Source organism: Babylonia areolata, chromosome 1, assembly GCF_041734735.1.
Source record: "Babylonia areolata isolate BAREFJ2019XMU chromosome 1, ASM4173473v1, whole genome shotgun sequence".
NCBI lineage: Eukaryota > Metazoa > Mollusca > Gastropoda > Neogastropoda > Buccinidae > Babylonia > Babylonia areolata.
Genome location: NC_134876.1, coordinates 100876668 through 100901667, shown reverse-complemented (window position 1 = coordinate 100901667; position 25000 = coordinate 100876668). Strand labels below are relative to the sequence as shown.

Below are 25000 nucleotides of genomic sequence, written 5' to 3'. Positions count from 1 at the left end.
TTCGTTCACCTTGCTCTCTGTTGACCTGATCTTTGATTTTGTGTTTTGTCAGTTTGATGAGCGAGTGCTGAAGTTATTACGATTCAGTAACAGTCATTAATGAATGTTTATATCAACATGTTGACACACAATCGTTTCGCTGAAGAATGACAGCTTCACGTTTGTGCATTTGCCTTTAGCAGTGTTGTTCTTTGGTGCACGGAGAATGAGAATGGGGTGTTTGATTGAAAAACATGTTTATGCATACATATATGTAATTGTCATTGTATATTTTTTTTTCAACTTGTTCACTGATATCGACATGTAAGCCAAATAGACAAAATATTTGTAATTCAACAAAAAAAAGGGGGGGTAACAATGAACATGAGCACTTCTGTTGTTGTTGGGTTTTTGTCATTAACAGAGAAGGCAGTGACAGATACTGTATTTTCAACAATAATCAATAACCTGTTATTCACAGTTTCCTCATCGGGGGGTGGGGGGGGGGACGTGGGAGGAGAAAAATAGACAGCCAGACAGCCAGCCAGACAGACAGACAGAGAGAGAGAGAGAAAGAGAGAGAGAGAGAGAGAGAGAGAGAGAGAGAGAGAGAGAAGAAAAAAACCCAGACAGACACAGACAAACAGACGCTACCAATTACACGTCGCGTCCTGCTGGACAGCTCAGCAACTGGTTCAGACAGTGAGTCAGTCAGTGTTTCGGTTTGCCCCTGTCCCTTTCAATGGCCGGCCCGATTTGTAACAACTCTTGTGGTTTTTGCTCCAGTGTCAGTGAAAAGTGCTACCAACGTGGTTAGAGAGTCTGGCACCCGGGCACCGAAGAGACACCTTCGGCAGTGCCATTAGGTCCAGAAAGGAAAGCCCGCCCGCCCCCCCCCCCCCCCCACCCCCCCTCCGACCCCCTACTCCTCCCCTCCCTGTCCAGTCCGCTCTAGTCTGACCCGTTTGTGGTGGTCATTTGTTCTGGCTGGTGGGCAGACGGTTCGAGAGAGAACTCAGAACTCAGAACTCAAAACGTTTTTTATTCAAGGATTAAGATTTTAGGCATGGCCCATTCTTCCAACCTGTCCTTGCTAATCTACATCAGTTACAATAGCACTTATATATGTAAGGAAGAGAGAGAGAGAGAGAGAGAGAGACAGAGAGAGATTTCCCACCGTTATTACAACAAAGTCATCAGTCCACTTTTTGTTTTAGCTTGGCTTTCCTAAAACTGCTCCCCAACACATAAGCGACACACACACACACACACACACACACACACACACACACCACATACACAGAGAGAGAGAGAGAGAGAGAGAGAGAGAGAGAGAGAGAGAGAGAGAGAGAGAGAGAGAGAGAGAGAATTAACATTTTTACGTGAGTGACCATTTTATTTGCCTGACATTGAATTTCCCACTATAGGCAAACCTTCCGCCCAAATGAAGCTGTTACTTTCAGTTCTCAACCTGTCCCAGAACAAGTTGTGGAGAGGGAAGGAAGACTGGCGGAAGTCACGGTGAAAACAGTGAACAAACAGGACATTCGTGACGCCAGCCATCGTCTTCCTCCTGGCGGTTCTCCAGGACATTGCTGTCGCCACGCAACTGGATGGTATCGCAAAGTCTTCGGGAGAACAGTCCCTTTCATCTTGGTGTTCTGAGAGGAAGGTGGCAGAATGGTTAAGACGCTCGTCTGCCAATAGAGAGTCCGTGACCGTCCGGGTTCGAATCCTGTTCTCCCACGTTTGACTGGAGAATCAAATTTAGCGTCTAGTCTCATGTGGAGCACACACTTGGCGCACTGAAATAGAATCCATGGCAATGAGACTGTTGTCCGTTTTGCAAATTCTGTAAATAAAACCCACTCCGATAGGTACACAAAACTATGTGCAAACACTCACGTCCTGACTAAACGCGTAGGGTTATACTGCTGGTCAGGCATCTGCCTAGCAGACGTGGTGTAGCGTATATGGATTTGTCCGAACGCAGTGACGCCACCTCCAGAAATTGAAACTGAAACCGAACATACCCACACGACATAATAAAACTTTCGGCCTGGTGATTCTGTGCGTTGAGTGGCGCAGCCTTGTATGAAGGTAGTAACGAATGGTGACCTTCTGCACCCCAGCCTCAGAACTGGTGCCGATTGCCGGGGCGTGGGATGGCGATGATGATGTGTCGTAACTCAGGCCGCTGGCCAAGAGTCAAGTCCCGATCGATGGCAGACAGCGTGGGAGACTTCTGTGTCAATAGCTGCCTGATGAGGCACGTCAGTGAGCCGGGAAGAGGATGGCAATGAACCAGTTGATGGGGGGTTAACTTTAGCTGTCAGCACTGTCAGTGTCTTCCCAGTTGATGATGGGTTAACGTTAGCTGTCAGCACTGTCAGTGTCTCCCCAGTTGATGATGGGTTAACTTTAGCTGTCAGGACTGTCACTGTCTCCTTCCCAGTTGATGGGGGGTTAACTTTAGCTGTCACTACTGCCAGTGTCTCCCCAGTTGATGACGGGTTAACTTTAGCTGTCACTACTGCCAGTGTCTCCCCAGTTGATGACGGGTTAACTTTAGCTGTCACTACTGCCTGTGTCTCCCCAGTTGATGACGGGTTAACTTTAGCTGTCAGTACTGTCAGTGTCTCCCCAGTTGATGACGGGTTAACTTTAGCTGTCAGCACTGTCAGTGTCTCCCCAGTTGATGACGGGTTAACTTTAGCTGTCACTACTGCCAGTGTCTCCCCAGTTGATGACGGGTTAACTTTAGCTGTCACTACTGCCAGTGTCTCCCCAGTTGATGACGGGTTAACTTTAGCTGTCAGTACTGTCAGTGTCTCCCCAGTTGATGGGGGGTTAACTTTAGCTGTCAGCACTGTCAGTGTCTCCCCAGTTGATGACGGGTTAACTTTAGCTGTCAGTACTGTCAGTGTCTCCCCAGTTGATGGGGGGTTAACTTTAGCTGTCAGCACTGTCAGTGTCTCCCCAGTTGATGACGGGTTAACTTTAGCTGTCAGCACTGCCAGTGTCTCCCCAGTTGATGGGGGGGGGGGGTAACTTTAGCTGTCAGCACTGTCAGTGTCTCCCCAGTTGATGACGGGTTAACTTTAGCTGTCAGCACTGCCAGTGTCTCCCCAGTTGATGGGGGGGGGGGGGGGGTAACTTTAGCTGTCAGCACTGTCAGTGTCTCCCCAGCTGATGGGGGGGGGGGGTAACTTTAGCTGTCAGCACTGCCAGTGTCTCCCCAGTTGATGACGGGTTAACTTTAGCTGTCAGCACTGTCAGTGTCTCCCCAGTTGATGGGGGGGGGGGGGTAACTTTAGCTGTCAGCACTGTCAGTGTCTCCCCAGTTGATGGGGGGGGGGGGGTAACTTTAGCTGTCAGCACTGTCAGTGTCTCCCCAGTTGATGGGGGGGGGGGGTAACTTTAGCTGTCAGCACTGTCAGTGTCTCCCCAGTTGATGGGGGGGGGGGGTAACTTTAGCTGTCAGCACTGTCAGTGTCTCCCCAGCTGATGGGGGGGGGGTAACTTTAGCTGTCAGCACTGTCAGTGTCTCCCCAGTTGATGGGGGGGGGGGTAACTTTAGCTGTCAGCACTGTCAGTGTCTCCCCAGTTGATGGGGGGGGGGGGGGTAACTTTAGCTGTCAGCACTGTCAGTGTCTCCCCAGTTTGTTACCTGCCGTAAATTCTCTAATGCTTCTTCCGTAATTGTCAAGTGTATTTCCAGTGAGTGATTTTTTTTAATTTCTCGAATGATTACAAGACATTTTCAGCAGCTTTTGAAAGGGGACTTGATGATAACCTTGTGGTCTTGGCTTGGCGGAAGCGATATCAAAGGAAAACGTAAAAGAAATTGGTCAATTTCAGGGTTTTCTTTGATATTTCTTCTCTTTTTTTATCCATTTATTCTTTCATTCATTTATTTCAGATTTGTTTTAACTCTGAAGGCCGGATCAGCCTTTGCTCTCGAACAGATGTGGTGTAGCGTTTGTGGATCTGTCCGAACAGATGTGGTGTAGCGTTTGTGGATCTGTCCGAACAGATGTGGTGTAGCGTTTGTGGATCTGTCCGAACAGATGTGGTGTAGCGTTTGTGGATCTGTCCGAACAGATGTGGTGTAGCGTTTATGGATCTGTCCGCTATGCTCTGACACCTTCTTAAAATTGAAACTGGAATTACCGTTGACCCCAACTTGTGGTTGCACGGTCGATTGGAATAAGATCCTGGGAGACTGCACAGACCGGGGTGAGGTCATTATCTGACATGACACCGCCAAAGCCACAACGCGTTGAAACAGACAGCGATACAGACCATTCTTTTTTTATTATCATTATTACTTATTTTATTTATTTATTTATTTTCTTATTTCTGTAGCGCCAACGATTTGAACTCACTACCTGTTGGTTGTGCTTAACCATTTGAGTATTCCAGTCATCAGCATGCAAGACAGTCAAACCAGAAATCGCCATAAACACACAGGCAAATCTCTACATCACCTCATAGCATCATTCTCACTATTCCGCCTGTGGCAACTACATTCCTTTCCATGATTGTCCATGATAATTTAATGGTCCGAAGCTTTCGTATTTGAAAGGGAGAGCGACCGTTTCGTCCTAATGACAGAGAGCTCTTTGAAGAACTTTGAAATGGCTGTTAAAAGGCTCTTTGAAAAGGCTCTGTGAAAAGGCTTTAAAAAGGCACTGGCCTCCATACACCGCTGCAGTAGCGTGAACAGCTGGTGTGACTGATGATAATGACGTGAGGCCCGGTGGGGCCAGTGGCCAAGTTTCCTGTCAGGATCGATGGTAGACTGACGGAGATGAAGGAGGAGGTTGGCAGAATGGTTAGAACACATATCTGTCTCTTACAGTGTAAACAAGGGTCTGGGAGAGGCAGTATCTGCACCTGTGGGACTGTGAGCGTCGGTAGGCGAGAGACTGGGGAACGGGCTCCTCACTAAAACAAGTCACCTGTGGGACTGTGAGCGTCGGTAGGCGAGAGAGTGGGGAAGAGACTCCTCACTAAAACAAGTCACCTGTGGGACTGTGAGCGTCGGTAGGCGAGAGAGTGGGGAAGAGACTCCTCACTAAAACAAGTCACCTGTGGGACTGTGAGCGTCGGTAGGCGAGAGAGTGGGGAAGGGACTCCTCACTAAAACAAGTCACCTGTGGGACTGTGAGCGTCGGTAGGCGAGAGACTGGGGAAGGGACTGCACAACTCCTCCTCACTAAAACAAGTCACCTGTGGGACTGTGAGCGTCGGTAGACGAGAGACTGGGGAAGGGACTCCTCACTAAAACAAGTCACCTGTGGGACTGTGAGCGTCGGTAGGCGAGAGAGTGGGGAAGGGGCTCCTCACTAAAACAAGTCACCTGTGGGACCTTGAGCGTCGGTAGGCGAGAGAGTGGGGAAGGGACTGCACAACTCCTCCTCACTAAAACAAGTCACCTGTGGGACCTTGAGCGTCGGTAGGCGAGAGAGTGGGGAAGGGACTGCACAACTCCTCCTCACTAAAACAAGCAGAGGAAGCAGGGCTCAACCTGGAGAGGTTTTCCCTTGCAACACCTGTGGGAAGTGCTACGCATCCAGAATCGGCCTCTTCTCCCATATGAAGACACACACCGACAGATAAGCCTGCCTGCCTACTCATCCGTCGGACCGACGGGAGACTCCATCAAGGGTCTGGGTTCGATGTCCCGCTCTCGTCCTTTCTCCCAAGTTTGAAAGAAAAATCAAATTGTCTGGTCAGTCGGATGAGATGATATACCTAGGTCCCTAGTGCAGTACGCACTTTGCGCGCAGAATAAGAACCCATGGCAACTTGAGTGTTGTCCTCTGGCAAAATCCATTCTGATTGGTTCACAAAATATACATGCATGTCGCCAAGGCTTGACTAAGCGCGTTGGGTTACGCTGCTGTCAGGCATCTGCCAAGCAGATGTGGTGTAGCGTGTATGAATTTTCCGAACGCAGTGACTCCTCCGTGAAAAACTGAAACTGAAATACAAAGATGTCCGCGCCGATTGGAACTGCAAGGGTAGACCAGTCCTCCACGACAAGATAAAAGCCGGAAGAAATTATAGCAGTTGCGGTGACTGATTTGTTCTCATTTCTGCCTCTGCATCACACGACAGCGTGGATGGCGAGAAATGTTCTCCTTGCGTGTGAGAACGCTTGGCAAGCAGAGATTCCAGTTCAAAGTTGTCTACTGGAGTGGAAAATAACCTCGTTGGTTGAGTGATGCCAGACAGATAAGCAGGTAGTCACACAGCCATGGATTGTGTTATGCACCTCTGGACACATCTAGATGTCTTCCGGTAACATGTTCATCGATCACAGTCCTGCCACTCTTTGATGTCACTCAGCGTAAAATGGTATCCCTGCTGGGAACACATTGCAGGCCGTGCATATTGTTGATGTGTTACAGTTCCCGATAGTTATGTCAACAGAGAGGAAGAGATAGACAGACAGACAGACAGACAGAGTGAGAGAGAGAGTGTAAGAGAGAGAAAAAGAAAGGTGGAAGTGGGGAGGAGAGAGAGAGAGAGAGAGAGAGAGAGAGAGAGAGAGAGGAGCTCAGCTCAGAAATGTTTTATTGCAGACGGCAGACAAACAGATACACAGACGCACAGACAGACGGACAGAGACAGAGACACAGAAAGAGAGACAGAGAATGGCACAGAGAGAAGAAGAAGAAGAAGAAGAGAAAACGCCTCCCTAACTCACAAACAAATAACAACACTTAAAAAAATAAAAAATAAAAAACGAACCAAGAACAAACATCTTCCAGAAACAAATGCATAAAAAAGAGATATAAAACAACAGAAGAATCGAAGACTCAAACAAAAAGACAACAACAACAACAGCAGAACAACTACAGAAAACAAACAACTAAAAACAAGCAAACAAACGAAAATCAGGAAGATGATGTGGCGATGCGTGTGATGACGACGGCGATGATGTAATCGTGCAAGTGATGCCAGTGGCCAAGTGTCAGGTCACGATCGATGACAGACCAGTGTGGGAGATTTGCGCGTCAATAGCTGCTGATGAGGCGAGGGTAGCCGGGCTCCCGAAATGGGGTAACGGTGAACGAACAAGTGGCTGGCCAGGATTCTGATCATTCTGATCGCTGTGCTGATGATTGATCTCGCGCTAGGTTCTGTCCAAACAGTGCAACAGGAGGTTTCAAGCAAAAATTAAAAAAAAAGTGGGAGATCTTGGCAATAAATGCTTAGATCTGCGGGTGTTTTCAGTTTTCAGTTTCAGTTTCCCAGGACGTGCAGGAGCATGCGGACAGATCCATATACTCTGCACCACATCTACTGAAAAACAGAATAGAACCTTCCTGATGAAAGATGTCACGTTAGATCAAGACTGTCAGTACCACATTGTGCAAAATACTCCTGCACACATTGTCAGGAACATAGCACATTCGTTTCTCTATTGGTTCATTCATTGCTTCTTCCCTTCTCCATTCATCTTTTTTTTTTCTTCTTCTTTCTTTGTTCATATTTCCTTCTTCTTCTTCTTCTTCTTCTTCTCTCTCTCTCTCTCTCTCTCTCTCTCTCTCTCTCTCTCTCTCTCAGTTACTGATGGATCTGTATAATCCTCTCAAACATGCTCCCCTTTTGTCCATTACTCCGCCCTTCACATTCCAGTCAACAACAATCGGAAATATCGCTGCAGGCTATGCAGCTAATCCAGTGTCGTTTTGGTGGTCAAACCGCAACTAGCCAAAATAGCACATGCTTCAACTGAAGTTTGCTAATGGGAAAACAACAAGGAACAGTTGGTGGGTGTCAGGTTAGAGGACAGGCCAGACTTGTGCAAACAGCAGGGAAGTTAGTCCTCTCTCTCCAAATAGCCCACATCCTGTTGCAGATCCAAGTCACCGTTTGGAAGAAACGATAGTGTGGCAACAAGAGGATTCCCTAACCACGCTGATTGGGAACAACAACGTGATTGTTGTTGATCGTTCTGCCTTTCTGCACCGCCACATCAGACTTGATTGAGTGCCATTTGTCAGTGAGACATAGATTATCACACTCCTGCAGATTTATGATGCCAGTGTCAACCAGGAATATCATTCACACAACTGTTATGATTAATGTGGCTGTGACCCGCTATCGACCTCCATCTACACCCCTCTCCCCTTCCGCAGCCTCTCTATGAAAGTACTGCTTGTAGATAGTTGCACCACTGCACAAACAGAATTTGTGTATTTGGGCTAAACTGCTTAGAATTGTCTTGATAGGTACACAAATATATGCACAAGCATGCAGCGCCTGATTTAAGTGCATCGGGTTATGCTGCCAGTCATGCATCTGCTTCACAGATGTGTTGCAGCGTATGTAGACCTGTCTGGACGTAGTGACGCCTCCCTGAAAAACCGTAACTGAATAACAGGCTATGCATGTTTCAAACCAGCCTCTCTCACCACCCTGTCTCCCTATCTCCTTTACAGCGTGTCCCATTTTATAGACTTCCACAACTTGCCCCAACTCTCCCAGAACTTTTCCGGCTGCTCATTCTATGGGGAGTAGGGGTTGGTGGGGGTGGGGTGCCCGTATAAAGCACAGACGGAATTGGAAGTAAATCTAACTGAACAACAGCCGGACTGGTGGTTTAGCGAAGAATAGAAGCAGTGCAGTCTGCAGACTGACGTCACTGAAAACACGGGACCGACTTAGTCCTCTCCTGGTCCCAGTGGAGTTTCCTGATAAAACTGGTTGGTGGTGTTGGACAAAACTAGTGTTTCAACAGGGTATTTTGGCTTTGTGCTGATCGTTGCTGTGGTGGTGTGGGTGAGGGACACACACACACATACACAAACACACACACACGCGCGCGCATCCCCCCCCCGCACCCCTCCCTCCCCCCCACCTCCCCCCCCCAACACACACACACTCACATGCACGAACATGCCGCGACACCTTGCCTTTTTTTTGTTTCTGTTTTTAGTCAAAAGAAAAAGAAGAAAAAGAAAGAAAAAACAACCCCCCAAAAAAACAACAACAAAAAACAACAACAGAAAAAACAAACAAAAAAAACAAAAAACAAATGAGATTGATGAATCCAAAAACAGCCAGATTAAGTTAAGTCGGGCACAGCCCAAACTCCTGTGATGAAACAGATGCAGCGTCCCCCCAAAAAAAACAAAAACAAACAGCAGCTTTAATTATTTCTTCAACAGTAGGCAAATGGCTGATCTGACAACAAAACAAAGTAGCAGTATCTCGCGAGGAAAGTCTAGCAGTGAGGAGAGACGAAAAGGAGACTGAACAAAACCCCCTTTGTCTTGATCCATTATTCTCTTTACCATTTGTTTCACCTGACCTTTCTCGCCTTTCTGTCTCCGTCATTCTCTGTTTGGCCCCGTCACCTCCACCCACCCACACCCGTTTCCATTTCTCTCCTTTTTGTGTGTGTATGTGGTTGTGATATGATCGAAGTGTCACCAGTTTTATTCTGCTTTTTGTTTGTTTGTTTTGTAAATATTGATTAAAAAGCTGACATTTTTACAGAACCAGACCACCTTATATACAGCCCATCAGTAAGCACAGCTATTACCCTGACTGATAAATCAGCGTCTGTCAACTGATTTTTCCAACCCAGTAGGCCAACGTGCGAAAACGAAAGGGCAAGACAATATTCTCCGTAGGCTGATAATGAGATGGAACAGGCGGATTTGTTGTGTGGTCATGAAAGGCCCAGACACTGTAATCACGTGTTCAGTCTGGATGAGAATGCATTAGTGGCACAAGGTACGGTACCTGGGTCAAAGCCTGGAAGCTGTTCCATATTTGATCATATCGCGTTTGACGTTCAAGTGACCGCTGACACGTCTTCATTTATTTCTGTATCCAGCAGAGCCTGACATATTGCACTGCATGTTTACAGCTTCTTCTTTTTTTGTTTGTTTGTTTGCTTGTTTGTTTTTGTTCTAATACAATCACAGGGTTGATTGTGGCAGCCCTTCCTTTCCCATTTTTCTTTTATTTTCTTTATTTGTTCATATTTTCTTCTTCTTTTTCATTTTCATTTTCTTCTTCTTCTTCTTCTTCTTATTCTCTCTCTCTCTCTCTCTCTCTCTCTCTCTGTGAGATGCTGACCACACAATCCCCTTGAATCTGCTCCTATTTTGTCCATTACTACACCTTTCACATTCCAGTGAACAACAATTGGAAACGTTGCTGCAGGCTATGCATCTAATCCAGTGTTGTTTCGGTGGTCAAACAGCAACTGGCCAAAGCAACACATTGCTGGACTGAAGTTTCCAAATGGGAAAAGAACAAGGAACAATTGGTGGTTGTCAGGTTAGCAGACAGGCCAGACTTGTGCAAACAGCAGGGAAGTTAGTCCTCTCTCTCAAAATAGCCCACATCCTGTTGCAGATCCACGTCACCGTTTGGAAGAAACGATAGTGTATCGACAAGAGGATTTCCTAACTGCGCTGATTGGGAACAACAACGTGATCGTTGTTGATCGTTCTGCCTTTCTGCACCGCCACATCAGACTTGATTGAGTGCCATTTGTCAGTGAGACGTAGATTATCACACTCCTGCAGATTTATGATGCCAGTATCAACCAGGAATATCATTCACACAACTGTTATGATTAATGTGGCTGTGACCCGCCATCGACCTCCATCTACACCCCCCTCCCCTTCCCCAGCCTCTCTATGAAAGTACTGCTTGTAGATAGTTGCACCACTGCACAAACAGAATTTGTGTATTTGGGCTGAACTGCTTAGAATTGTCTTGATAGGTACACAAATATATGTACAAGCATGCAGCGCCTGATTTAAGTGCATCGGGTTATGCTGCCAGTCATGCATCTGCTTCACAGATGTGTTGCAGCGTATGTAGACCTGTCTGGACGTAGTGACGCCTCCCTGAAAAACCGTAACTGAATAACAGGCTATGCATGTTTCAAACCAGACTCTCTCACCACCCTGTCTCCCTATCTCCTTTACAGCGTGTCCCATTTTATAGACTTCCACAACTTGCCCCAACTCTCCCACAACTTTTCCGGCTTCTCATTCTATGGGGAGTAGGGGTTGGTGGGGGTGGGGTGTCCGTATAAAGCACAGACGGAATTGGAAGTAAATCTAACTGAACAACAGCCGGACTGGTGGTTTAGTGAAGAATAGAAGCAGTGCAGTCTGCAGACTTACGTCACTTTGAAAACACGGGACCGACTTAGTCCTCTCCTGGTCCCAGTGGTGTCTCCTGATAAACTGGTTGGTGGTGTTGGACAAAGCTAGTGTTTGAACAGGGTATTTTGGCTTTGTGCTGATCGTTGCTGTGGTGGTGTGGGTGGGGGACACACAGACACATACACAAACACACACAAACACGCACACCCCCCCCCCACACACACACACACACACACATGCACGAACATGCCGTGACAGCTTGCTTTTTTGTTTTGTTTCTGTTTTTAGTCAAAAGAAAAAGAAAGGAAAAAAACAAACAAATAAAAAACAAAAAACAATGAGATTGATGAATCCAAAAACAGCCAGATTAAGTTAAGTTGGGCACAGCCCAAACTCCTGTGATGAAACAGATGCAGCGTCCAAAAAACCAAATAAACAGCAGCTTTAATTATTTCTTCAACAGTAGGCAAATGGCTGATCTGACAACAAAACAAAGTAGCAGTATTTCGTGAGGAAAGTCTAGTAGTGAGGAGAGACGAAAAGGAGACTGAACAAAGCCCCCTTTGTCTTGATCCATTATTCTCTTTATCATTTGTTTCACCTGACCTTTCTCGCCTTTCTGTCTCCGTCATTCTCTGTTTGGCCCCGTCACCTCCACCCACCCACACCCGTTTCCATTTCTCTCCTTTTTGTGTGTGTATGTGGTTGTGATATGATCGAAGTGTCACCAGTTTTATTCTGCTTTTTGTTTGTTTGTTTGTTTGTTTTGTAAATATTGATTAAAAAGCTGTCATTATTACAGTACCAGACCACCTTATATACAGCCCATCAGTAAGCACAGCTATTACCCTGACTGATAAATCAGAGTCTGTCAACTGATTTTTCCAACCCAGTAGGCAACGTGCGAAAACGAAAGGGCAAGACAATATTCTCCATAGGTCGGTAATGAGATGGAACAGGCGGATTTGTTGTGTGGTCATGAAAGGCCCAGACACTGTAATCACGTGTTCAGTCTGGATGAGAATGCATTAGTGGCACAAGGTACGGTACCTGGGGTAAAGCCTGGAAGCTGTTCCATATTTGATCATATCGCGTTTGACGTTCAAGTGACCGCTGACACGTCTTCATTTATTTCTGTATCCAGCAGAGCCTGATATATTGCACTGCATGTTTACAGCTTCTTCTTTTTTTGTTTGTTTGTTTGCTTGTTTGTTTTTGTTCTAATACAATCACAGGGTTGATTGTGGTAGCCCTTCCCTCCTTTCTTCATTTTTCTTTTATTTTCTTTATTTGTTCATATTTTCTTCTTTTTCATTTTCATTTTCTTCTTTCTTCTTCTTCTTCTTCTTCTTCTTCTTCTTCTCTCTGTGTTAGGTACTGACCACACAATCCCCTTGAATCTGCTCCTATTTTGTCCATTACTACACCTTTCACATTCCAGTCAACAACAATTGGAAACGTTGCTGCAGGCTATGCGTCTAATCCAGTGTCGTTTTGGTGGTCAAACAGCAACTGGCCAAAGCAACACATTGCTTGACTGAAGTTTCCAAATGGGAAAACAACAACCACCAGTGGTTGTCAGGTTAGAGGACAGGCCAGACTTGTGCAAACAGCGGGGAAGTTAGTCCTCTCTCTCTCAAAATAGCCCAAATCCTGTTGCAGATCCACGTCACCGTTTGGAAGGAACGATAGTGTGGCGACAAGAGGATTCCCTAACCGCGCTGATTGGGAACAACAACGTGATCGTTGTTGATCGTTCTGCCTTTCTGCACCGCCACATCAGACTTGATTGAGTGCCATTTGTCAGTGAGACGTAGATTATCACACTCCTGCAGATTTATGATGCCAGTGTCAACCAGGAATATCATTCACACAACTGTTATGATTAATGTGGCTGTGACCCGCCATCGACCTCCATCTACACCCCCCTCCCCTTCCCCACCCTCTCTATGAAGGTACTGCTTGTAGACGATAGCTGCACCACTGCACAAACAGAATTTGTGTATTTGGGCTAAACTGCTTAGAATTGTCCTGATAGGTACACAAATATATATGCAAACACTCAAGGCCTTACGTAAGTACGTTCAGTTATGCTATGCTGCTGGTCCGCCATCTGCTTCACAGATGTGGTGCAGCGTATATAGACCTGTCTTAACGTAGTGACGCCTCCTTGAAAAACTTAAACTGAATAACAGGATATGCATGTTTCAAACCAGACTCTCTGAGCACTTTGTCTCCCTGTCTCCTTCTCATTTGTCGGCTTCCACAACTTCCCCCAAACTCTCCCAGGGACTTTTCCTGCTGCTGATTCTATGGGGTGGGGGTTGGGGCTCTGTATGGAACACAGACATCATTGAGAGTAAATCGAACTGAACAAAGCCACACTGATGGATCAGCAAGGAATAGAGGCAGTGCAGTCTGCAGACTGACGTCACTGTGAAAACACGGAACCGACTTAGTCCTCTCCAGGTCCCAGTGGAGTCTCCTGATACAACTGGTTGGTGGTGTTGGACAAAGCTAGTGTTTGAACAGGGAATGCTGGGTTTGTGCTGATTGTTGCCGTGGTGGTGTTTCAGGGACACACACACACACACACACATACACACACCCGCACACACACATACACACACACACACACTTACACACACACACACACACACACACACACACAAGCACATACACACATACACACACCCGCACACACACATACACACACACACACACACACACACACACACACACACACCCGCGCACACATACACACACTCACACACACACACACACACACACACACACACACACACACACACACACACACACACACACACATCTATACACACGCTCGAACATACCGCGACACCTTGATATTTTGTTTTGTTTCTGTCTTTAGTAAAAAGAAAAAAGAAAACCAACAACAACAAAAAAGAGAAAGAAAACTTAGCAGTGTGATGCGGGGAGGTCAAGGTGTGAGACGAGACGACCAGGAGAGGGGACTGAAAAATGGACCTGTGTCGCGATCCATTGCGCTCTTTATCAGTCTTTGTTGTGACCGTTCTAGCCTTTCTGTCTCTCTCATTCTCTAGCTATCCCCCTCACTCCCCTGCCCACCTACCACCGAAACCGGTTTCCATTTATCCTGTACTGCGTGCGTGCGTGTGTGCGTGTGTTTGTGTGTGTGTGTGTGTGTGTGTGTGTCCGTGTGTGCGCGCGCACGCGCGTATGCTCGCGAGTGTGTGTATGATAAGATATCACGTGTAGCAAGCTGTACTTTGTTGTTTCTGAAACTATGAATAATCATACATATAAACACCTTCGGCTTCTACGATTTTGCAGTGTTACGTTATTGCCTGAGAGAACTGGGCGAGAAAAAGCTGCCATTATTACAGTACCAGACCACCTTATTATATGTATCCAATCGGATCGGCATTGGTATTACCCTGACTGATGCATCAGAGTCTGTCAACTGAGTCTTTCCAACCCAGTTGGCCAGCGTGTGAAAACGAAAGGACGAAACAATATTTGCCATAGGTCGGTAATGAGATAGGGCAGGCTGATTTGTTGTGTGGTCGTGAAAGGCCAAGACTCTGCAGTCTTAACTCTATTCCAAGCCACAACCTTAAGTGTTCTTATGGATGAGAATACGCTAGTGAGACAGTTTCTGGGACAAAGGCTGGAAGACATTTTCTCACATAACGTTTGGTTTTGGACCTGATTGCTGACTCGTCCCCATTTAGTTGTAGCAGAACCAGACATATCGCATTGTATGCTTGAAGTGCAATACTTTTGTTTTTGTTTTGTTTTGTTATGTTTTTCGTTGTTGTTTTTTTGTTTTGTTTTTGTTGTTGTTGTTGTTGTTGTTGTTTTGTTTGTTTTTTTTTCTTTTGTTGTTGTTTGTTTGGTTAAATTATATTCAAAAGGTTGATTGTAACAGTGTAATGTACAATCAGTTTGAAGCTAACATTGCCTCCGCCCGACAAAAAACCCTATGAAATGATAATGATAACACCATTGTTCAGATCAATATGACGCCAGAACTAGTGCCAGGGCTGTCCCATAAGCGAAAGCAGCCATGACAATGAGAGATACCACGACACCCATACCCATTTTGCCGTCCAGGTTTCTAGCCTGCTAAACAAAATGTGCAGTCTGTGCGGAGGAAATAGTTTTAGGCGACGGTCGGTTAATGGAAGGGAACAAGGTTGTCAGATACTGACAGGTCGTGACAGCTCTCTGGTCATGAAATATGTCAAGTTATGACGTCAGGCTATGACTGGCAGTCCACGGACTGATGCACTGTGTATTGGCAGGACTTCATTGGACTGTTCGGGGTCTATGTGTCGCATGAATAACGTGGGGCTCGTCTCAGTTGTGGTCAAAATATTCCGGATTATCGGTTGTTCAAAAACAGTCAGTGGTGTGGTTGGGGTGCTGGTCTGGTGTGTTGTTGTTGGTAGTGGTGGTGGTGGTGGTGGTGGTGGTGGTGGTGGTGTGTGTGTGTGTGTGTGTGTGTGTGTGTGTGTGTGTGTGTGACTGCGTGTTTGGAAAAGTAGGGGCGTGGGTAGTTACAGAAACGAAGGGAAAACTAGACAGCTATATTGTTTCCATAGTACTATGATAATTACAGCGGTTAGGGATTGGAGGGGGAAGGCGATAGACACACATTCGCACTCTCTCTCTCTGTCTGTCTGTCTCTCTCTCTCTCTCTCTCTCTCTCTCTCTCTCTCTCTCTCTCTGTCTCTCTCTCTCTTTCTCTCTCTCTCACCCACTCTTTCTCTTTCCTGCTCTGTGTCTGTCTGTCTGCCTAGCTGTTTGTTTGTCTGTCTGTCTGCCTGTCTGTCTCTCTCTCTCCCTCTCTCTCTCTCTCTCTCTCTCTGTCACACACACACACACACACACCTAATCAATCTCTCATTCTCACTTTGTGAACAAGAACGCTACAGCCCCACCCCCTCTTTTTTTTTCTTTTTTTTTCTTCAGTTGACCTCCTTTAGCCCTCATCAATCCCATTCCCACACTCACCCTTCCTTTCCCCTTCCCACTCACCCTTCCTTTCCCCTTCCTACTCACCCAACCTCCTGGAGCTTCACACGCCTAGCACGCTTCTTAACGTGTGTGGAAAAAAACGCAAAACAAAACAAAACAAAAAACCGCCCAACGGAACACACATTTAACAGGAGTTTGCCAATAGAGAGAAAGGGACATACCGGTGGTAGTTAAGTCAGCAGACAACCCCCCACCCCACCCCCACCCCCGCCCCCCGCCCCCCACCCCCAACCCTAGATTCTATTTCGGACCAAGATGTTTGTCAATAGGAACGGTCTTTGTGGCAACAAATGGGGGGATTCCCCTAACGCTCTCGGAGGGAACGGAATGGTCGTTGTCTCTTTGCTAAACAGCCACATTGGGCGTGATGGAGTGTCGATTGTCAGTCAGGGGGTAAATTGGCATTGGTCTGAAGATACCTGATGTCACGAAAGCCAGTCAATACCACTGCTGCTAACGTCATTGTCATTCCTTTGTCCACAGCTTCCGTACGGCTACCATCCTTACTGCAGTCAATGCTTCTGTTGGACTGCTACTAGTTACATATAGTTATGCTACTATAACAATTAGCACTGCTTTTGCATGACAATCTTTTTTGTCTAAAACATATCTGATAATCCTTTTACTTATTCTAGTCTGCTCCTGTATTTACGGCAAATAGTTGTGACAACAGACAACAAGCGTACGCAAGAACACACGAGCGCGCATACACACACACACACACACACACACACACACACACACACACACACACACACACACACACACACACACACACACACACACACACACATAATTACACACTACGCACGTCATTTTCCTACAACAGACTGACGCACGCGCACGCTTCATAGCATTTTGTTTCTCCTTTTCTCTCTGTTTCTTGAAAAAAAAAAAATCCTATGGAAAATGTGAAATAACCCAAATCTTAGCGCAATCCCCAAAAAGAAAGTTGTTCCCCAGCCCCAGCAAGCCATGCAGTGGATCATCCATGTACACCACGATACCGATAGGCCTGATGGCTGAGGGGGAGGGGGGGGGCGGTGGCGGTGCTACATCTCACACAGGACAAAACCCTCATGTCAATGACGTGCAAACAGTGAAGCAATGATAAGAACGTCTCCCCTCAAAGGAAGGCTCGGGAGAAATAAACCAAAAGGGGAGAGCGCATATGAGCAAATCGTGAACACTGATCTGCTGGGACAGGGATTCTCTCCAGCTTCAGAGAGAACATAGCACACATCAACCACCTGTTGACACGGAAACTCATCATAACCGCGTCTGGCCAGAAGGTTTGCGGGGAAATGGTTGCTCAACAACACCATGTGCAGTAGATCGGAAGGGACTACCAAGGAACCGCATTACATATGAGGTGATCCCAGCATAGATGTGCACAGACAGAACAGTAATGATATCGGAATCAGTGCTGAGAACCTCAACTAGCTTAGTTTTTTTTCTTCTAACAAGCATCATATATAATTCCACAAAATCGGAATAAAACAAATGTGTGTGTGTGTGTGTGTGTGTGTGTGTGTGTGTGTGTGTGTGTGTGTGTCTGTGTGTCTGTGTGTGTGTGTGTGTGTGTGTGTGTGTGTGTGTGTGTGTGTGTTTATGTAAAAACCTATAAAAAAAAATGTTAAACCCCCCTCCAAAGGAATAGAACAAATCAACCGAGTCCGCCATTAATGATTAGACATTTCCCGGTTCTACACAATATCATTTGATCAGTTAGTTCCGATAACTTTACTATAGGATCAAAGTGTTGAACTCATCCAGACGTCCAGTCCTATCCTAATGGAGGTCGGGTGGGGGGTGGATCGGGGGGAAAGTGGGTAACATGCGGAGACGACACATTTACATTTTAAACCCCAGCAGTTGTCCAAACCCTTTGACAGAAAATAAATCCACATGATATTCAGGAAGACAAAAACAAAGTGTGACCATTTCAAGCACTCTGTCTGCTTGACGTCTATTATTTACTTCCTCAAACATATGTGACATGTGGGACATGTAGGACATGGGGACGCATCTAAAAGTGTCCAGTTTATAAACAGAGAAAACGGAACCAATTCCATACACGTTCTGCCAGAAGGCAAAACAAGTGTGCACATGCTTCACCCATACTGTCCCATCCTTACCTAAACTTGCCCCCGTTTTTTGTTTTTTTTTGGTTTGTTTGTTGTTGTTTTTAGGAGGGTGGGGGTGGGGGTGAGTGGACACTCGGAGACAGGGACGTATATCAAGTGCTCTGTTTACAACCAGCATGGCTGGAACTGATTCTATACTTTAAAAAAAAATAATAATAAAATAAAACAAAAACAAAAAAAACACCACCACCACCAACAACAAAGAAAAACGTGCAGCCCTTTCAAACCAGACTCTCTCAGCACCAAGTCTCCTTCCAAACTTGTCCTCTATTTCACTTCCTCCACTCCACAGGAACTTTTTTTTTTTTTAACAGCTGGTGATTAAGTGGGAATCTGTTTTGCAGCACAGACGGCTTGGAAGTAAAACGTAACTCTACAACACGGCTGACAAATCGGCAAAAGAACAGAAGCGATATGGTCAGCAGACAGACGTCAACGTGAACACAATAGACCGACTTAGTTCCTCTGCCATTACCCCGTTTCGGTCCCAGTGGAGACTGTGGGGTTTAAATGGGGTGGCTGTGTGGGAGAAACTGGGTACGTTGAAACGGCATTCGTTGTGTGTGTGTCCGTGTGCGTGTGTGTGTGTGTGTGTGTGTGTGTGTGTGTGTGTGTGTGTGTGTGTGTGTGCGTGCGTGCGTGCGTGTGTGTGTGTGTGTGTGTGTGTGTGTGTGTGTGTGTGTGTGTGTGTGTGTGTGTGTGCGCGCGCGCGTGTGTGCGTGTGTGTGTGTGTGTGTGTGTGTGTGTGTGTGTGTGTGTGTGTGTGTGTGCGTGTGTGTGTGTGTGTGTGTGTGTGTGTGTGTGTGTGTGTGTGTGTGTTTATCTGTGTGTGTGTGCGCGCGCGTGTGTGCGTGTGTGTGTGTGCGTGTGTGTGTGTGTGTGTGTGTGTGTGTGTGTGTGTGTGTGTGTGTCTGTGTGTGTGTGTGTGTGTGTGTGTGTGTGTGTGTGTGTGTGTGATTCGGTCCTGCTATTTCAGGACCCAGTCGCATAGAAACTCAAACCAAAAAAAAGAAAAGAAAAAAAAGACCTTACTTATTTCTGCTGACAGCAAGTTGTGTCCATACAACTGCAGAAATAAGTACTGTGCAATGATTATCAATTACCCCGATTAATGCTAACAATATATCCCCCACCGCCCCCCACTCACACACACACACACACACACACACACACACACACACACACACACACACACACACACACACACTCACACACACACGCGCGCGCGCGCGAACACACACACACACACACACACACACACACACACACACTCACACAACCATACACACATACGCACATACATACATACATACATACATACATGCAAACACACCTGACGTCACTGCGAATGAAATGGAATTCACAAAGTTTGTGCAGCTATCAGAATGAAATTCGTCTGCAGAAATTTGCCTGAGGACAACACTTTTGTTGCGGTGGGTTATTTTTCAGTGTGCCAAGTGCGGGCTGCAGAGTGATGCTCGGTTTATCGCCTCATCCCAATGAGCAGACGCTCAGTTTGATTTTTTTTTTCAGTCAAACTTCGGGAAAGCGGGAATCGGACAAGAAGAGCGTCTTAACCGTTCGGCCACCTTCAAAAGGCTAAAGGCAAAGTACACATTCCTTATCGCACCACATTTACATTTCGCGTGACTGTGAACTTGTCCTTCCGTCTCTGACTGAAGCAGTCATACCCGGTTAAACTGACTGATGATTGGATCGCTCAGAACAACGTACGGTCAACAGACTGCTGTCCAACCCTATCAGATGTAAAATGATTGATGGTCATTTCTAGAGCTGTTGTTTTGACACTTCTGGCCTGCCATATCTGATGAAGAAGATTGATTATAACGATGTCCACATCGTTCTGCAGTCAGTTAATAATGCTGCTCTTTGCTCAGCCGTTGCTGATGCAAACGATTGATGGCGATATTGTTGGATCGATAATCTGCAGAGTGCCAGAGCTGTCATGTAAGGGAGAATCAACAATGACGGGGAGGCGTTCTGCTCAAATGAGTAGTCTTCCATTTACTCGGGGAATTAAGTGGCAATTCCCACATGCCCATGACAATATATATATTAAAAATAAAAATAAAATAAATAAAATAAAATCACAGGGCTTTTCATTGTTGTGTGGACACCAGCTGTAAGTTCATTAGTCGTCAGAGAAAGTCCACACACTTTACTTATCAATTAATCATGCAGTATGAAACTTTTGCTTTCTAGACATCTTTCGCTATCTTTTACTTTATTTACTTACCTGTCCATTTTCTTTATATTTCTTTTGATTTTATGTACCTGTAATTTTAAGCGCGTTGGGTTACGCTGCTGGTCAGGCATCTGCTTGGCAGATGTGGTGTAGCGTATATGGATTTGTCCGAACGCAGTGACGCCAAAACAACCGATGTTGTTTAACGAAACTGGATCAGTCCACACGCTCTAACGGTTCCTTGAAAGTGAAACTCAAACTCTGCCAGATAGTGAATATAATCAATAATTATTGTCCAGCGGCTGGTGAAAGGGGTGGTGGTGGGGTGGGGTGGGGTGGGGGGTGGGGCTGTGGACTCTCGGGTAGGACTGAGTCACTGGGCCACAGGAATCGATCCACAGCCCAGTCCCGAGTAGTGTGGGTGTTGATCAGATTAACTCGGGGTCTGGCCGTGTTTGGTTTTCATCATTTGGATTGGATACCGCCAGGCAGGGGAGATCACCGTGTGTTGCCGTGTTATCATTAACTTGGAAGAAGCAGCGCACGCATTCGCTTATCTGCCTCTGTCTTTGTTCTGTCTGTCTGTTTAGTCATTTATTTGTTGAATTGTGTTTATTTTATTTGTTTATATTTTGTATCATTAATGTTAGTAAATCTCTATATGGCTCTCTCTCTCTCTGTCTCTCTCTCTCTCTCTCTCTCTCTCTCTCTCTCTCTCTCTCTCTCTCTCTCTCTATATATATATATATATATATATATATATATATATATAATTACATCAGGTATTAGACCAGATCAGCAAAGATCAGGTATCTGTGATTTTCAGCGAATTTGGTGTCGCGTATATGGAGCAGTCCGCACGCTTTGAGCCTTCCTTGAAACTTAAACCTAAACTAAAAAAAAAATTACCACAGGTGCTTAAAGCAACAGAATATGCCTGACCTGTGCAGAAACCCTGCGCGCTAATTAGCGCCTTTAATGTCTATCATGAGTATGTATACAACGTTGGTCCAAAATGAAATAGGGCAAACAAACAAAATAAACAGATACTGCAAAGCAGACATCTTCAGCAGCGCCCTGCAGTCATTTTTTTTCCCCCCTTAATGTAGATCGACAACATTTCAAAACGCTGAAAACTCATATTTCAATCAGATGATTGCCCAAACAGTCACTGAAATAACAAGTTTGATCGACATAACTGAATAAAGTTATCTTTGCGGGAAGAATCCACTTCCATAGGAAAACAAATCAAACTGCAGGGTGAAAAAAAAAACACATACAAAAATATGGGTGGTGCTCTCTGTGAAGCGACGCGCTCTTCCTGGGGAGAGCAGCCCGAATTTCACACAGAGAAATCTTCTTCTTCTTCTTCTCCTTCTCCTCCTCCTCCTTCATCATCATCATCATCATCATCATCATCATCATCATCACCGTCTTCTTCTTCTGTTCATGCTGCTGCATCTGATGTTGCTATTGCTGTTTGCTTTTGCTGTTGTTCATGGCACCGAAATTTGTTTTGTTTGGTGTCTTATTTTTTGTGGATTTTTCTCTCTTTGTTAGACTATCGTTATTCTGGCTGTATTTAGCCAGGCTGTCAGTCTCTGTCTCTGTCTCTCTCTTTCGTGTCTCTCTCTGTCTCTCTGTTTCTCTCTATCTTTTCCCTATCTCTCTCTCCCTATCTCTCTCTCACTCTCCTTCCTCTCCTCCTCCTCCTCCACCTCCCTCTCTTCTTCACCATAACGCAACAAAAGATCATCAAAAGAGGTGCGTGATATATGCAGTTTATGATTGTTACAAAATACAAGCAACAAGGCAAGTGTGATATGGCAAGCCATTGCTTTGTGCTTCTGATTCTGCTTGATTTCCCGACACCTTCTCTTTATCCCTCCCTCCCTCCCTCTCTCTCTCTCTCTGTCTCTCTCTCACTCTCTCTCTGTTGTTTATGTCTCTGTCTCTCTGTCTGTCTGTCTGTCTCTCTGTCTGTCTGTTTGTCTGTCTGTCTGTCTGTCTCTCTCTCTCTCTCTCTCTCTCTCTCTCTCTCTCTATATATATATATATATATATATTCAATCAGGCCTTCTCAGGACCGCCCACAAAAGAGAAACCTTGTCATTTTACTCAAACTTTTGACAGCCCAATCAATATTTCTGACAGTTCTTGCATGTTCCCTATCAACCTGTGGTTTTGTGACTTGTTCCATGATAACGAATGGAGTGACAGGGGGGAGAATGTACATAGCAGATAGAAAGAGACAGAGAGAGGCAGACAGACAAACAGACGGAGACAGAGAGGGACATGTGTGGGTGTATATCTGTCTATCTATCTATCTATCTATCTATCTATCTATCTATCTATCTATCTATCTATCCATCTATCTATCTATCTATCTAAAATAGATTCTGTCCGACACGCTCAGTCTTTGTCCTCATTCAAGTCAGCTCTCAAAACTAACCTTATCCACAGTTGTTATGATTAGTTTTTCCGCCCTGTGTGCCTGTTTGCGATTGTTGGTGGGTGGTGAGAGGAATGGGGCTGTATCGGTGTGTGTGTGTGTGTGTGTGTGTGTGTGTGTCTCTGTGTGTGTGTGTGTGTGTGTGTGTGTGTGTGTGTGTGTGTGTGTATGTGTGTGTGTATTGAATGCCTGGTGTGTGTGTGTGTGTGTGTGTGTGTGTGTGTGTGTGTGTGTGTGTGTGACCTGTTTGTTTTGTGATGCGTATAGGCAAATGAATGTTATGAAGTGTATCTGCATCAATGTGTGTATGTGTAATTGTATTTGTAAACGCTCTGGACTCTCCGGACATAGGGAATCCAAATATCCATCATCATCATCATCATCATCATTATTATTATTATTATTATTATTATTATTATTATTATTATTATTATATAGTGTGAGAGGGGGGGGAGAGAGAGAGAAAGGGAGGCTATCGTCTCTTGGTGGCGTTTTCTCAGAAAAAAATAAGTCTTTTTCAATAATGATGCTAATAGATAAAATGAAACTAATGTTTTACAGCGATGTCCTTATAGCCGAGGTAAGCTGCAAAGCTTGTTTTTGTTCTATGTACAGTGGTTTACGGATACAATTTCCCGAATTGCACTTCTGCGATCAAACAACGAACGTACGTAGGAGCTGCCAAGTATTGATATCTGTGTTCCTCGTGATTAAAAAGGACAAACCATCTGCTTAGACGTAATTCAGAAATGAAATATGTCTCTCTCTTTCTCCCTGTCTTCTTTTTCTCTGTTATTCTCTCTGTCTCTTTCTATCTCTGTATGTATGTGTCTGTCTATCTCTCTGTCTCTGTCTGTCTGTCTCTGTTTTTTGTCTCTCTCTGTGTATGTCTGTCTGTCTCTCCGTGTCTCTGTCTCTGTCTCTGTCTCTCTCTGTCTCTCTCTCTCTCTCTCTCTTCCTGTCTGTCTCTGTCTATCTTTGTCTCTCCCTCTGTCTCTTTCTCCCTCTGTCTCTTTTCTTTCTGTCTCTGTTTTGGTCTCAGCCTCTCTCTCTGTCTCTGCCTATGTCTGTCTGTCTGTCTGTCTGTCTCTCTTCGTTGACAGGGGTCAGCCACCACGTAATTTGGACAGAGACTGTCTCGAGGGAAAGTCGGTGAGCTAATAGTCTTTGCCATTGCCGTTAACCTGGAGACTCGATGGAAGGACAGTTCCCCTGGGCTCTCAAACACGCGAAAGCCCCCCACACTCCGCACCCCTACCCCATCCCACTCAACTCCTTGCCCTCCAACTACCCCCGCCCACACACACACCCCCTACCCTCACCCTCCAATGCTTTGCGGGCCAGGTTCGATCTTTTTGCCACCCAACTCCCTTCCTAAAAAGAGAGAGAGAATCCTCTTATCTGATCCAGTTATCCAAATGGGGGGCGGGGGGTTGCGGAGTAGGGTACGGGGGGAGTTGTCTATGGATGGGATTTCCTTTCGTTTCCATCCTGACCCCCCACCCCTCTCACCCCCCGTCCCCCGCCTCCCCCACACCCACAGCCACCCTCCCCCCACACGCGCCTCCAAAATCTCCTCCTTCACCACCACCACCACCACCACCCCCTCCCCCGTTCTGTCGCGCTTCCATCATCAACTTGCTAACTGTTTTGCGGCCAGACCAAGTAGAGGTCTGGGCTGCTTAGTGTTCGTTTTAGAAGCTTTGTACTTTTAAAGGAAAGTTGTGCTTTTGTTGAATGGAATGGGGTGTAAAAATGAGATCAGACGAATGCAGAGTCTTTTGTTCCGGATTGACAGCAAAGTGATGCCAGAAAGTTCGTTTGTTTTTTTTCTCTCTGTTTTTCTTTGTCATTGCCATGTGTGTGTGTGTGTGTGTGTGTGTGTGTGTGTGTGTGTGTGTGTGTGTGTGTGTGTGTGTGTGTGTGTGTGTGTGTGTGTGTGTAACAACTCACACACAGGGTAGGAATAACTGACTAAAGTTAATTCTAAAGTAAATTCATCAACTCGGCTTTAAAAAGA

General features: G+C 45.7%; 1 protein-coding gene across 2 annotated transcripts in view; it reads left to right on the top strand.

Annotated features, from left to right (window-relative positions):
• The window catches only part of LOC143294639 (neuronal acetylcholine receptor subunit beta-3-like), a 228374-nt gene that overhangs the window by 173301 nt on the left and 30073 nt on the right, over positions 1–25000 (top strand). The gene's annotated exons all lie outside the window — the stretch shown is intronic.